Source organism: Thunnus maccoyii, chromosome 1 (assembly GCF_910596095.1).
Source record: "Thunnus maccoyii chromosome 1, fThuMac1.1, whole genome shotgun sequence".
NCBI classification, from domain to species: Eukaryota; Metazoa; Chordata; class Actinopteri; order Scombriformes; family Scombridae; genus Thunnus; species Thunnus maccoyii.
The window spans coordinates 28152590-28169332 of NC_056533.1; positions in this window are offsets into that span (position 1 = coordinate 28152590).

The following is a 16743-nucleotide window of genomic DNA, read 5'->3' on the forward strand; positions in this document are numbered from 1 at the left end:
TTGTAAGAGAGAATAACCTGCTCTGACCTCCACCCATAAGCACAGTAATGACTCATACATCTGATCTTTTATGTTCAGAGCTGGGTCCACCTCCATCCTGCTGAGGAAAGCCTTCTGTCAGACACATACTCAGAAAGACAAACATAGTGCTGAGGTTTAAAGCGGCTGTAATCAATATTTTTATATTAACTATACTAACAATGGATCATATGACTATATGTATGTGAAAGGGGTCACTCATAGCAATGAACCCACAGAGAACTGACTCTGCAGAGTGTTTTATAGCATCTTTTAGCTCATTGTTTTGGTTTTACAGCCGCAACTGTAATGTCTCTGCTCACTGTCACAGCTCTCATAGTGTTGTTTTTGGCCACAGAAGGCATTAGTAATCTGCAGTATGCAACCTCCCCAAGCCAGTACAACAGCAGACAGACAATGTTAGCAACTATCCTGTGAACACCGTAGAGCTTTTAGCAGCCAAAGCCAGATATTTCCCTCAGGAGTTGGTGGAGACCAGTCCAGAAGTAGAGTGAATATTGGACTTAGATTTGAAAGGTGGCCAGAACATCAATTCCAAATGAATGCTGCTGTTGCTCTGTGTCTGCTGAATATGTAAACAGACGAGTGTTTGCCAACAAAGTCACCCTATCAGCATTCCATATCATCATATCACTGATAACATGTCAGTGTTGTAATCACAGCTTGTTTCTGCTGCCCCCAAGTGGCTGAAAAATCAGCTATTCAGGTTTAATGTGTAAGATTTAAGGGCTCTATTTGCAGGAATGGAATATAACACCCGCGAGTTCCCACTTGGCCCATAGACTTTACATTGTGATGACGTCACTGATTTTTAAATCGCTTTTCTTGGCTCAAGGAAAGTTTTACAAATATAAAACCTCCATGGATCAAAAGTTCTTAATAGAAAGAGTCATAATTGATGTTGTTTGCGGTTCTAGGTGTCCTGTCAACAGTTTTACAGACGTCTCTTTTACAATGGTGGTCTATGGGAAAAATGCCTTTTGGGCTGCAGGGGGATTTTTCGCTGCAATACCATGAGTGGCCACTGGGAAAAATTGGCTGCAAGGCTGAGTGGCGGTGCCCTATCCAGCTATTATTATACATCCATGATCTACATAGGGAGCGGGTCCTCTTCCATTGCTGCCATGTTGCACCGCCATATTTCTACAGTAGCCCAGAACGGACAAACCAAACACTGGTTCTAGAGAGGGCCTTTTGTGTTTTTTCTTTTGTTTCGTGGCCACTGTAGGTTCTCCTACACATTTGGAAGGGGAGGGTGAGGGGAGGGGTATTCAGTTGATTGCAATCCGCAGCCTCACCACTAGATGCTACTAAATCCTACACACTGGTCCTTTAACTAATAGTTCAATTAGCGGCTATATTATAACAACTATACCAATATTTCTTTATAATAACAATGCATAAAATGACGATGTGTAATGTCAGATACGTCACTCATACCTACAGAGAATTATCACCCGACTCTCCCCTCAGCTTTATGGAGCTTTGTGGTGACTTTTAGCTCATTAGCAATGTTTCCATTGGGACGTTTTTTTGAATTATGGCATTGCCATTAAGTTTTTATAATGCGATACTTCAAAATGGTCATAAAAATAGGTTAATGGAAACATGGCTATTGTTTAGCGGTCCGGCCTACAAATTTACTGTTTTGGTTCACTCTCACTGCTCTCATAGTGTCATTTTTCTGCAGCAGCAGTCAGCTGTTTTCAGAGGAAAAACTCTAAAAGCCCACTGTACACTACCCGCTCAGCACCAAACGGCAAACAGACACAGTTAGCAACTAGCTTGTGAACATAGTGGAGCATTTAGCATCGAAAGAGCCAGATATTTGGATGTTAATAGAGACCAAAAACAGAGCTAATTGGACGTACATTCACCAGGTGGCCAGAAACAAAACACTAAATGAATCATAATGTTGCTCCGTAACTGCTGGATGTGTCAATAAGCAACTGCTTTCTAACAAGTTCGTCATATTATCTTAAAAGGTTATGATGTGAGATTCGTGTTCAGAGCTTGTTTCTGTCTTAATTGGAGGTATATTGACGACCCAATCCATACTTTTGTGCCATAGGAAAGGTATATTTACACATAATTAAAGAGTTATAGATGGAAAATCGTTATTTAGTGTTTAGTAAACAATCATAGCCTGTCTTTATCTGATGTTGCTGAGATTACTGACATCAATAAACCTTTAATAGCATCTGAAAACATTATCAGCTAAGATTTTATTGTTGTCTGTTGTGAGTGAGGGCTGTCAATCAATACGAGACTGATACTGATTTACTTTGTATTTGCTCTTCCTGTGCAATGCTTGGACAACCTTCTGCTGTAACACAATTTCCAAGTTGGGATCAATAGCAGGTTTAAATGTTTCTGTTTACAATTTTGGGGGTGGGATGAGTATTTTGTGTTTATTTTAGACCAAAACCTTGTACCTTTTAAGATTTGGATAAATAGGGGTTAGCCATGTACTAGTCAAGTTGGGTTAAGTCTTCAGAGATGTCATCAAAAGTGAAATACAGTAAATGTGAATGCATATGTGCCAAACATCTATAGGCACTACACTATATTGATTTCATGAGAATACAGATGTATGTTTTAAAGAGGCTTTCCAGCATCTTTACTAATTCCTAATTACTGGTATCCTAAGAAAACTGTTTACTTCTTCTTTTAAATGTGTTTTAGCTTTTGCATTTGTGTTCTGGTTTTATAGTCCTTAGTCAACCAGACAGGAATCAAATGAATAATTACGGTAAATTCTGAGTAGACTCCCAAAAAGCCAAATGCTGTCATCAATGATCCTGCAGACTCTCCCTGAGTCTATTACTAATGCATTCAAGACGACGGGCAAAAAAAAAAAAAAAGTTAAAAATCTGTATGTTCACTTTTTGTGAACAGAATTTACTATCATGATGTAACTAAATGAGGATAAAGTAAGTAATTTGAAGTGAGCTGAACGTGATGCTCCACAGATGTTAGTCTGAGACAGCAGTGTGAATGGAGAACTTCTTGTGCTCTGTGCTATGTCAAACTGCTGATTCCTGGCAAAAGGAAACACTGACTAAGACTCCATTTGTTTTCAGGCATTTGCAAAGCGGCACGGGTTTTGCAGGGAAGGCCAGTGGCCGAAATCAAACCTGTAGCCACACAGGGAGTCTGCTGGCTAACCAGATCTTATAATTATGTGAAGTCATTTCCCCCATGTTTGCCCTCTTTGTCTATGTTATGTAATGAAGCCATATGCTTCCAATCCAAGAGGGAGAGTGAGCAAATAAGCACAAGAATTTGCCAGAACCTCTTATCGTCCAAGGCACAGATAAACATATCAGCGAATAGCTCACCCCCTCTAAGAGTGTTTGTAGTGGCTTTTTAAGATATTGGATAGACAAATGATGGAGGGGAAGGATATGATAACGAACAAGTACACAAAGGCCATCCGGGGCTGTCCAGAACATATAATTTAAGTACTAGTCATGATTTTTTCTTGATATCTTTATCATGAAACAAGACTTTTGGAAAACAGATGATTATGGAGAATAAATCAGCCAACTTTGTTCTCTCAGAGAGCTGTTTTTGCTCTTCTCTGTGTGTGTGTGTGTGTGTGTGTGTGTGTGTGTGTGTAACGATATGTCTGGTGTTGTGATGTTACTTGTTGCCCAGGACTACATTTCCACTTTTCTCTGTAATGTTACTCAGTGGTCTCAGATTGATGATGTCACTGTCCGCAGAATTTCCACCACAGCAGAGGGCCCGCAGAGATGAGGTGAGTGGGTGTGTGTGAGTTTGTGACGTGCAGCCAGACGGGCTGCGTTTGCACAGGGAAGAGGGCCACGTTGAACAGAACCACAAAAGAGAGGTGCTGTTTTCATAGGTCTGGTCTTCAGGGACTCACTGTCTGGGTCGGTGTTATTTAAGTCAATAATGAAGTCTGTAACACACTTCTGAACACACACACGAAAGCAAGCAGCTCTCTGTTTCATACTAAGATATTCTTTCTCTTAAAATGGCAGTAAGGAGATGTGAATAGTAGATAGTACAAGGAAATGGCAAAAATGACTTTTTAATTACTGTATGTATTAGGCCTACATGCATGAAATACAGTGTATAATTCCATAATTAAGTTGGAAATATTCACAACTCTCAAGTTAACTTTGGGGAGGCCTAAACCTTTTGGAAAATGTTGGTGGGTTCCAAACAGCCATACTGCTTCGCCTCTGCCTCTTTCCTGTGATGCAGACAGCTGGGAAACAGCACAAAGTGGATCTAACAAGTGTCAGTGCCGGAGAATTTATTATGCTGATATTTCTGCCAAATAATGATGTTGTGGAGTCTGAGTCACTGGCTGAGCTAACAAGTTCGATGGTGACTAAAGCAAGATGTCTGTGCAATTCGATACAACAATATGGAGGTGGTGGGCGGAGAAAAGAAATGGATAATAAAAAGCTGAACATCTCTGAAATTGCATCAATTATGCATGATAAAACATTAAACAGTTACTCATATGTGATGTTAGAATTCTTTTAGAAACAACAAGTAATTTATAAACTTCTTGCTCAGTTACCCTTCTTCTGGGTATTGTAGAGGACAATATGGATTATGTAAATGTAAAATAATCTGTATCAAGATAGAATGAGTTTAGAAGCACTGTATCTGGAAAATAAACATGGTTTTGTCCCTCAAGCAATCATCATACCTTTCACATACCCCTTAATTAATCTGGTAGTAAAATCATTTGTTATTTTTTCTACACAACTGCAAATTCAGATGAAGTTTTTCAGTAATACTTCCTATATACATTTTCACAGAATTCCTTTAATTATTAGGCAATGTGAAACCTCCAGACTTCCCCTTTAGCTATGAGACACTCCCAACTGACTGAAACATCTCCACAACAAACATTAACTTTCACAATACCTCTCCATGCCATAGTCACATGGGCAACCGCTGCAGAAGTTATAAATAGATTGCACTGTATATGACACATATGGAAGTTCTGTTTCTCAAGGTTTTTGAATCCACTTCTGTAATGTTTAGGTCAACTATAGTTCAACCTGATATACTGCATCTGTATAAATATCAGGAGAAAAGTTTGTTTTACATACAGGCAGGTGGTTAATCACTGATGCCTGTATGTGCATTTCAAACCTCCTGTTGGGCCACAGTTTCCAGTGGGTCATATGAAGAAGCTTACATCAGATTGCATAAATATCTATAATGTGCGAACATGTTAAGATGTTTCAAATATTCAACTTTAAATAAGTAACTAACTTGTGGTCTGTTGGTTGACATCTGCTGGATTCCCTCAGGGGAGAATGAGCTATGTAATTACAGATGGTTGGAAATGGAAATAGTGACAGCACACAAACATGCACAAACACACACATGCATGCACATACACCCCATGATGATGTCATGCTTGTTTCTTAGAAACTTCTATCATCAACTCTTTAATGGTCTTCAAAGCTGCAGAGCGAGACAGATTACTCTCAGTGGACAGTTTGTATTTTGTCTGACAAATAATTACAAAGTCGGCTAAAGTGGATGTCAATCAGGGGTCAAATGTTGTTAAGATGGTCTGTCTGAGTTTTGGTGCATGTGCAGGTCCTGTGTGATTTTGGCTTTGTTGCCCTTTTGCTTTTTAACATTTCTTGTAAGCACGGCACAAACCGGAGATTTCAGTTACCGGTACAACTGAGTAATAACATAGTAAGTCATACACCTAACTTATTCTGGCTTCTTTGCAAGATCATTTTGTGTCCAAGAGTGTGAGGGTGTTTTTAATAGGCTTGTAGCTCTGCTTACAGAGAACAGGAAAAGCTTCGGGAAACTCCTTTCAGTTCATTCTTAATGTTTTCTCCATGCGCAAAAGTAATCTACTGGGAAATAATATAATAAGGTCTGTCAGTGTGCCCGTCCACTGACTGTATTCTCCCACAGTTCCGTTATAATTTTTTAAGCTGCATTGCCATACATATGAGTCACAGCCAACCTTGAGTATTGTTAAAGCCATAGCCAAATGAGCCATGGAGATTTTTATTACAATACATTTGCTTTATTTGCCTGTGAAATCAAAGATGTACTACAGTAAACTGTTAACAGTCACATTCAAGTAGCAAACACACTGTGGGCTTAAAAGTATTGTGATTATAGTGTTTGGCTTTCTGTGGCACAGTCGGTAAAACATTCTGGCATTTCCCTCAGAAAACAGTGCTGTGGCAAATGGTCTGAGGACGGCTGCAGTCAGTCTCACATGGAGGCCAAATGGAGAGATGCATTCAGACTGAGACCAAAAAAGGTAGTGGAGAGGAGTGCGGGGGATGGTGAAACGGTAACAAAAAAAAAAAAAGGATAATACAAGAGAAGGTGAAATGATCTCATCCACGTGAAATTATTCTTTGATGTTGCTGCTGTGATGTAACTGCCTCCACTTTCCCATTGCCTGAACACAATTTGGATCATTGTCTCAGCTTGAAACACCATACTGGTGGTTTTGGTTGTTTTAGCAAATTAACTATCATTATTATTCTTTGTTAATGTGGACCTTTTCTAAATCCCACTGTAATCTGTTTTTCCCCATTTAACTTCCAGGCAGCTAATAGGTTCAGTTCATTCCAGTGAAGTATGAAAATGTCTGATGTTTCAGTCCTTTTACTACACATTGATGAGGGCATCAGAATAATGTGACATCAACCCATGAAAGTTTAAAATGGGAATTTTAGTGGGAACTCTCCTCCACTCAGTAGAACTGAAACTAAACTAGACTATAAACAGTAAATCCAATTTTTCTTTGACTTTCTATTTCCTGAAATATTATGAAAATCAACTTGCAGAATGTTTTAGATATACATCAAGTCTGCATAAAAAAACACAGTCAAACAGTTACACATATTTTATATTACAAGTGGTGGATTCAAGTTAGAAAAAACATTTAGCAGATTTAGAGGGTTATTTTGCTTAATTTGGCCAAATGGAAGCATGTAAATGCTGAGTGAATGAATGAATGAATGAATAGAGGACGCCCAAGGATTGTGCCCTGGTGAACTCCCAATTTCATGTTGTTCCACAAGTATTCATAATTGCCCAATAAGACAAAGTAGTTCCTATCCTGGAGAGAGGGACTCCCTCCTGCATTATCAGTGATTGTTGGGCACTCAACATTAATTATGAGGTGCAGAATTGTACAAATATGAACATATTTCCTAAGGATACAGGGCTGGTTGATGGGTGTGTGGTGTGTTGAGTTTCATGCCGCAGACCGGACTTGGTGACCATTTACAGACTGGCAATTACTGTTTACTTTTTTAGAAACTATCTACTGTGTAAATATTATAGAAAGAATTTATTTTTAAAACATTGCAGAAGCATTGCAGAATTGCAACATTTCATTTACAGAATTCAACACTGTTGTTTGGCAACAGGGTTTTAATATCAGTGATTGTCTGTCTTTGTAGGAGACACTTTACAGCCCCAACATCAACACCAACCTACCAATGCTGAAGAAATGGCATTATACCCCTCCTGTTAGCCACTGGTAGAATCATTGTCTGAGTGTGAACTGTGACCCATACTTCACTCAGCAACTACAACAGACTCACTGCTCATCCATCCATTATATCCCCCCCTCTGAATCAAGCCTTCCCGCCCCTGCAGTGCTCATACTAGCACGGCTGATATGGAGGACAGTGTATCATTTCTATTGGTGCTGTCAAAACAGAATCCTAACATGAAAATGCGAAATGAGAGCCAAGGCAGAACAAAATCTGCTGTGGTAAGGATTATGCTGAAGTACTTCTTAAATTCTTGTTTAAGTTACAAGATACTTGGGTGACCATATGCGACACACAAATGTGGAGCAGGCTGAGAACAAACAGCATACTTTGCAGACTGTGTTTGCTGAGGTGTCTGTGTATGGGAATGTGTATTTTTGTGCATGTGTATATTTGTGGAGAAGTCTGACTGTGTGTGTGTTGAGGGGGCTGTGGTGGTCTGTATATTGGGGCTCAAGTCATTAAAGCTCCTTTTTTTTTCAAACTAAGCAGACCTTTTCCAGTTCAGGAAGGAACCAGTTTTTTTTTCTTTAATTTCCACCAAGTCCCACCTTATAATGTTAAAAGAATCAGTCGGTCTTGTCATGTAATTCCCAAAACATGCTGACTTCACCTGGGGTTAGGCAGGTGTAGGCCCCCTCCTCCTCCATACCGCCCCAGGTAAGTTGACACGTTCATGTCGTCTAGACGGGAATGAGTGAGTAATGATGATGCTCACAGCAAGGTACACAGTTAATGGTATTTCCCCTCACTGGTTTGCAAAGTGTGTTTGCTCAATTGCAGGGAATATCTGGGGGTAATACTCTGTGAGAGGCAGAGAGGAATCGTATGTTTGTGGCATACAAAGCGGGTTTCAACAATTGACTGTTGCGTTGGCAGGGAAATAGTTTTGTCTCCAGGCCTTAAAAGTACACATTGGCAGAGAGAGAGAGGGGAAGGTGTAGACAATGAGAAAAACACATGGCAAAGAAAGGGCGAGACTCTGAATTCCATTTTTTCTCACTTGCAAGGGTCTCATAAACCTACATTTTGTTCCCCCTGTGGGGCCGACACTGCTAAAGTCTGCTTTACGTCGGTGAAGTCATCAGGAAGTGTTGGTAGGCAGGCAACAGTGCTGGAATGTACCCTGCTCTGATCCACTGTATGCTATGTGCAAGTCAGTCTACTGTGATCAAGAAAAACAACCTATTGTCTAATAAAACACATAGTGAAACAGATTATAATGGAAACTGCTTGCTCATTAAGGCTGAATGTTTTACATGTAAAATGCAGGGAAAAAAATCCCACAAGTAAAACAACCAGGACAAGCATCCAAGTTGGCATGCAGCATTTTGTGCACAAACAACTTTTATTGCAGAGTGGAATAATGTTTTTACTTATCAACAACAGCAACTTTGTGTTTTCCTGTATATGTTTCGTCTGATGGCTAGCCGGCGTATTTGAATCTACCTGTGTATTAGTCTGTTTCACTTTCCTGAAGGCCAGCAAGAGGTCTTGCCCACTCAAAGCCCCTCTTTGTCTCTTAGCTCCTTCCTCCCAGAGCTTTTGAGGACAACCTGCTCTGTGAGAGATGGCGAGGCAGGCAGGTTGTGGTCAGGGGTCTGCACATAAATGCACGTCGCAGACACACACCAACAGTGTGAGTAACAAGGCTGACCAAGGTCAGAACAGCGTGAACCTTTACCTCGCTGCCTTTGGGGCTTACTGTAAGTCCTTCGGAAATGTGCCGTCTGTGTGAATATCATCACCTTTCCACTGGTTGCCTAATTGGGAATGTTAATTACTCATCATTAATGTGATGAATTGTGGCCTCTGTTTTATAAGACAATGAGTCTTAGTTGGTGTGACAAGAGGAAAAAGCACAGACGTTTTCACATGGGTCCCAAATTCTGTGCAAGTCTGTGAAGCTCATTTTGCAATACAAACAAAGTGGCTATTTTTTCATTCTGGTGGGTAAACAAGATGCCAACTTGTTTCCTGTTCTTTTCCCATTGGTCTTATTAAAACCACGGGGACAGTCTGGGGAATTAACCCCACAGGAAAAGGACAGCTCCTCCTTACTGGGTGAATTCACTATGACCAAACTGTGGACAGTGTGTGTCAGGGCACATGTTAAATAAGCACACTAGTAGCACACAGAGTACACTTCCACCAAGACCACATTTCCTTTCTCTTTCTCTCCTTCTTCCTCTGTTGCACAAACACATTGACACACTGCAGAAATGGAAACACACATGTGTTACCCTGTTAGGGTCATGCTTATTTACATGTCATGGTGTGAAAGGTTTCCACGTCCCTGACTGAAGGAGAGGTGTCAGGAAAGGCTGCTGTCCTGGAGATGGCGACGCAGCTAATGTCAAGTTTGACTGGTGGAAGCATAAACTGTGACTGAACTGAAGGCAAACAGCTGTCTGCAGAGGTGGAGGGTGTGGGTCAGCATTCACAAAGCTTTGCAGTGGAAGTGCTGTACCTGGATCAGGATGGGCCCTAAAAGAAGTCTGGAGAATTGGAAGAGGTGGAGAGAACTTCCTCATATTCCACGAGCGAACAGTCTTTTAAAGCTAAGATTGCACATCCCGAAGTACCCGAACTGTAGACTTGAGATTTGAGGTCAAACTTAAAGTTGCTATAATCAGTATTTTTTATATTAACTATAGGTCACACTACTATTTGTATGTGAAAGAGGTCACTTGTAGTGACCAACCCACAGAAAATTATCACTGCGGTTTCTTTCAGCTTTACAGAGCGTTTCAGCATCTTGCTCGTTGCTCATTGTTTTTGTTTTTACAGGCCGCAACTTTACTGTTTTGGTTCAGTCTCACCACTCTCATCAAACTCGTTTCCAGCAGCAGCAGGAAGCTGCTTTCAGCTAAAAAAAGCTCTGATAAAATCACTGTGTGCTGCCTGCGCAGCACCGAACAACAGACAGACAAAGTTAGTAGTTAGTTTAGCAGCATAAGAGACAGGAATTTCCCTCAAGAGTTAGTGGAGACCAAACCAGAGCCAAAAGGAGAGTAAATATTGGACTTACCTTCATCAGGTGGACAGATGACTCAAAATGAATGCTAATATTGCTTCTCATCTGCTGGATGTGTGAATAAGCTATTTGCTAACAAATCAACCAAATCTGCTAAAAAATGGACAAGATGTTGGTGTTGAGTTCACCACTTTTTCCTGCTGACCCTAAGGGGTCAAAAAAAATCAGTTAATGCAGCTTTAAGTCACAAAATTACAACTTGAGCTGAGACTTGAAAGTGAAAACATTCTTGTAACCACTCAAGTTCTCAAGATGGTTAAATCTCAGAACGATAGAAACTAAGACTGTGAAGGGCAGACCCTGCACATCTGTACACCTTGAATTCTTGGGCCTTTGGATTGAAAGGAATTCGTCTCAACTGTGTTAAAAACACTATTAGAACACATCTTAGTAAAAATATACAAATGAGGTGGTATTAGCATTTTGAGACCTGGAGGACTTGCATCTTGACTTGCAATTTGCTTAAGAAGACTTGTGACCTGACATGGACTTGCCCTCACAGAGCAGAGCCTTGACTTGAGACTTGCTTTGCATATCACTGTAGATTAAAAAGATGATCAAAGGATGAAATGATCTGTAAAATATTTTGTGTGGTTCGTTTGCTCCTCCACTGGACTCCCGACACTAAAGGTACCTCATCTCAAGGGTGTGTGAGTGCCTTGCGTGACTCAACATATAACTCAGTTGATGAAGCACCGCCATCAGTACCCATCACTTGTCAGGTCAAACCCTCGCTGTCACTCTCTAAATGGCCCAACCCAATCTGGTTTCCATGGCAACTCTGTATTGTAGCACTTTGTTGTGGAATCTTTGGAAAGTGCTTCGTCAGAGCGTTCGTCTGTGCATGGGCTGCTCGCTCCTAGCGACCTCTAGACTTTGTCGTCAGCAGACCAACGGATGCTCTTCACATCCTGTGCAGAAAATTCAGACTGATTCATACTTGAGCGATGACAGGGACTGGTGAGAATGCTGACAACCTCAAATTATGTTGCTCAACCATTTCAATATCCATCCAGTGGTTGTTCTGGAGTGTGAACTTCTGCATAGTGGCATGTTTTCCATGTCACAATTTAAGGCCTACGAATGTGCGATGCATTCTTGTCTTCATATTTGAACCGAAGACCTACAAACGTACCACTACTTTTACTACTCCAGGTAGGGAGCTGGAGGACAGGAGCTGGAGGACAGCAGCAGAACAGCCAGACATGGGTGTGACAGACAGACGGTCATGGTCTCACTGCTGCTCATCATCAAACTTCTTCTATTTTAAACTCTCTCAACTTTCTTTCCACCTCTCTATCTCTTCACACATGCCCTAGTCCTCCACCCCCTCCCTCCATTATTCCATCCAGCTGTAGCCATCTGGCTCTAAATGTCCAAACTGCCCATCCACAGTTTGGTGAAGCCAGGACACATTAAAAATCAAGCACTCCCTCTGCATGCATGTGCTAAATCTTTATACACTTTACAAAAGCCTTTCATATTTGGAAGCTATGAGAGGTCCCACACAAAACAACTGTGTTAGTCACTGAAGCACAAACACACGACTCATAAGGCAAAGTCCTGGCAGCAAACACACCTACACAGATTTTACTGATAATGTGGACCATACCAGTGGGTTTTTTGCATGTTTTCCTCTATTTGTTTAAAGGGGACAAATCATGCACATTTCCATGTCTATATTTTTATTCTGGGGCTCTACTGTGATATCTTTGCATGATTTACAGTTCAAAAAACTCCTTATTTGTCTTATACTTTATGCAGTCTCTCAGTTCAACCTCTGTCTGAAACAGCCTGTTTTAGCTCCTGTCTCTTTAAGCCCCCCTGATGAGTCCACTCTGTTCTGATTGGCCAGCTTTTGGAAGTTGCTTCTTGGCAGACTTCCACCAGCTCCATAAGCTACGTAAACAAGCAATAGTAGTTGGACTTCACTACTTTTTCCCGTTCTTTAATCGAAATTTAAACTTCTCAAATACATCCATACATGTTTGAGCCTGAATCTGTTCCGAAACATGCGAGTGGAAAATGCGAACAACCCATGGAACAGATGGCCATTTGTCGGCATGTGCGAACAATCTGACGTCACTTCAATGGTGAAGTAGAGGTAGCTTTACAAACAGAGCGTTGAGATGACGGTGGCTTGTTACAGATGTACACCTCAGGTTTTGGAACAATTTTTAACATAGACATCCGACTTTCACAAAAAAGCATGTTAATGTCCCCTTTAAAAGGAATAGTTTGACAGTATCAGATACAGAAATATGCTTATTCGCCTTCTTGTTAGACAAGAAGATTGATACCACTTTCGTATCTGTCAATTCAACATAAGGCAGCAGCCGGTTAGCTTTACAAGAAATAGTCACACACATAACGACCCGTAAAACCACCAAGTGTCATTTTTACACTTCCCCATTAGTACAAACAACTGAAATATACAGTACGAGCCACTCAGAATTGCTGCCCCCAGCTCGCTGCCAGCTGGATATATCCATTCATTCCATTCAGATAAGCAAGGGCTTGTCATGGACCTGTCGGCAATTGTAGGCAGCTGCATCTGTAAAATGTTAACTTTGGAGGTTCTGGCAAATTTTGTCACCTTTGGACAGAGCCAAGCCAGCTGCTTCCCCTGTTCTAAGTCTTTACGCTAAGCTAAGGTAGCTTTACATTTACCATTCAGTCATGAGAGTAAGTGTGTTTCCAAAAATATTGAACAATTTCTTTGAAAATTACAGTTGATTTACATCACAGTTCACCGTCTGATGCATATGATGGTCTTTTTTCAGACTTTAAAATATGTTTTTTCTTCCTTCAAGGCTTCTACCATTTTGACTTATTACTGATGGTCAACCTGCAGAGAGATGTCAGTGAACATCATTTCTGCTTTTATTTCTGTCAAAGATGCATTGTTTCTCCATAATGCACTGCAACCTTTTCAAATAATTTGCGTTTACGAGTTTATCACTATGCAACTGTATTGCAACTTTGAAAATAATAAATACAGATACAGATAAGGTTTATTTCAGTGGATTATAAACTCCATGAAGTTACAGTGTTATACAGTATTGAAGTTACTGAAAAGTAAGGCACCACATTGTGCCTTAAAAAACTATCTGCAGTAATGGCAGTTCCAGGTCTCAGGGATTATCAGATCAGGTTGTCACTTCACTAAGCTCCCAATACAAATCATTCACAGTGAGGGTCAACAGAAATTCACAGTGAAAACAGCCAGAGTGCAGATAAATCTTTGTTGGAATATGGATGTTATGTATGGAAAACAGACAGAGAGGGAAAGCGATGAGGAGAATCACTTTGATATAAACCAGGCTGCCTTCCAGAGGCTTCGACAGAGACAGCTCATAAATCTGATAGTGAGACATAACAGCCCAGGAAAATAAGTCATACCCCAAATACACCACTCTTGTTGAAACTGAATGTCTCTTTGTTCACAAATATTTACACGCTCTTTTACATCAGTTCCTCCCCTATACCACATAAGTACATATTTCAGGATAAGTGTGTTGTATAACATCAGTCAATATGGAAGTAACACTTTTTAAAGTTATACTTAAAATCCTGTGGCTTGAAACTGTTCTGTGTTTTGATCCTCCACAGCTTGGCGCTGTTTCACAAGTGGAAAATATGTGGAGGCTCTTTCCGGGAGAGATTGGTGACTCAGTTGCACTTTAAAAATAAGGACAGTGTGTTTGTTGTTTTTCCCTAAAGCCGTCTGCTTGCTGTTTCACTCTCCAGCCTTCTGGCACGACCTCTTGCACGAGCCCTGTGACAGGAATTATTAGACCATAGTCTCACTCATAGTAGCTGCTCTCCAGACCAGACCCATGAGTAAGTTTAATGGAAGCAGCAGCTTGTTGTATGCAGACAGGCTCCTGCACCACGACATGACCAAGCCAGCATGCCGTGGCCGGATTTATAAATTTTTTTTTTCCATCTTTTGCACATTTTCTTGGTAGAGAAATTAACTTCCCAGAAATTAACTCCACACACTCTTGGGGGGAATGAAACCATGTTGTGTGACTATCAAACCAAAGTTTTTCTTTTTTTAATTTCAATAGTTTAGTTTAATTTCCAAAAAATACAGTATGTTGGTCTTAAAAGGTGTATAAAATATTCTACACAACACAAATCTTCCATTAAAAGTAAAGGTCCAGCCATTAAAGATGTATCTTGAATTTGAATTTTACCCCCTTTATTAGTGTTACACCTTTAGTTGAAGTGAAGTACTGGAACAAATTGAGGTCAATTAAGCAGAAATTTAGAGGAATATTGTGAATATTGGGGTTCAAGTGGTTAATTTGGTGTTTTTCATTACATAACATTGTAAATTCATTTCACGATGAAGAAATATTTAGCACTAAAAAAGCCTTTCAAAATATTATTGATTGCTTCCTCAAAAAGTTATTAATTCATGAGATTAGAAATAAGCAGAAGAATGAGAGGAAGTATATTTTTTTCACGATAGTGGACAGCTGTTTTTAAAATGTGGCACTGTACTGTCCAACATAAAAACAGAATGTCATGTTTGCTGGAAAAAGGCATTCGGACTGTGATTTATAGATGTAGAAATATAGTCTCTTTTTTTCTCTGTCTTGGACACTAAATCTGACAGATGAGAAATGAAGAAAGGGAAAAACACCATGATGGATGTACAGCAGGTGGTGGAGAAAGTTGCAGGGAAACTGTGTGTTTGAGTGTCTGTGTTTGCAGCGGGGGATGAGAAAGATGGATTAATATGAGATTAGCTGACGTGTAGGGATGATTACAGTGGGAACCTTTGCACAACGCCTTAAAGGCATTTGACTGTGTAAAGTACTAGTTAGTGTGGTGTAGACACTTATTTAAACAGTTTTTAGCTGTTTAACAGAGGAAGTGAAACAATGAGTCAACAGAAAGCGAAGAAAAATGATGATTGTGTCTGATTTCTCCATATGGACAGAAGTTCATTATGGTGAACTCCTTTCTGGACGCACAGCTGAGTGGAGTTACACTCTTCCTCATTTATCAACAAGCTGCTGTGTTCAGCACCTGGAAAGTTTTACTCATTTAGCATGCAGCGAAGTACAGGTACTGTAATAGAATCGTCATGAAGCATGAGTAAATTAAACAGCTGCCAGGGGCCCAAATGATTTGAAAACTCATTTTTTGTTCCTTTGTTTAGTTTTAAATCATCATTCACTGTAAAAAATGTATAGTTATACTCCCTGATCTTGTTATAATTCCCAATAATAGCACAAATATCAATCTTAAAGCTGGGGGGAAATATTGGTGTTTGGGCAGCTGATTTTTCTTTTCAACTCTTCTCTAATCTTAGTTTTACCTCTTCGGACCTCTTAAATGAAACAATCTGAGAAGGGAAACTTCAACTAAACTGCTTACGACTTGTAGACATGCAGCCTGCGACGTGAGGTTGCAAAGAGATATTGCTTCATATTAAGATGTCACAAGCAAAAACCACTGACATAGACCACTAAAACACAACCCCATAATTTGAGGATTCTAACAAATTTTGGGGGTGCTTCATCACATTTTGAGATTCTGAATTTATTCATTGTTTTCAAATGTACTATATTTCAATATTCTGTAAGAATGACACAGTATGAGTAGTTTAATTATCATAAAGTCTATTTAATTTAATTACTGTGGTCTGTCACTATGGTATTTTTTATGTTAAACCACCTATGAAAACTTGGTCCATCCGCACAGGTGTTGTCACCCATATCGCACTTGATTAGACATCTTCTCAGGACAGTGTTGGCATGTACAGACTGTGCTTGATTGACACCTCCTTAACTTTTTGTTGCTGTTGCTGTACCTGTTAAAGAAGTACATGAAGTTTGGTGACGTTACGTAATTCCCAGCATAGCTCCACCCAGCGTCAACCTGAGTAGAAGTCCAATTAGACAGAATGATTGAAATTGTGCAGGGCCTATAAATTCTACTTTTGCAGTGACATCTTCTAGGATTAGTATTGATTTATTATTACAGGTTTATATTTATTGTCCTCTCCCTGAGCCTGATGAACAGATTTCTTTTGCGCATTCATCTTTATAACTTGAGGTTTTTCTCTTGTCTTGTGAGGTTCTTTCATTCCTTGAAAGTGAA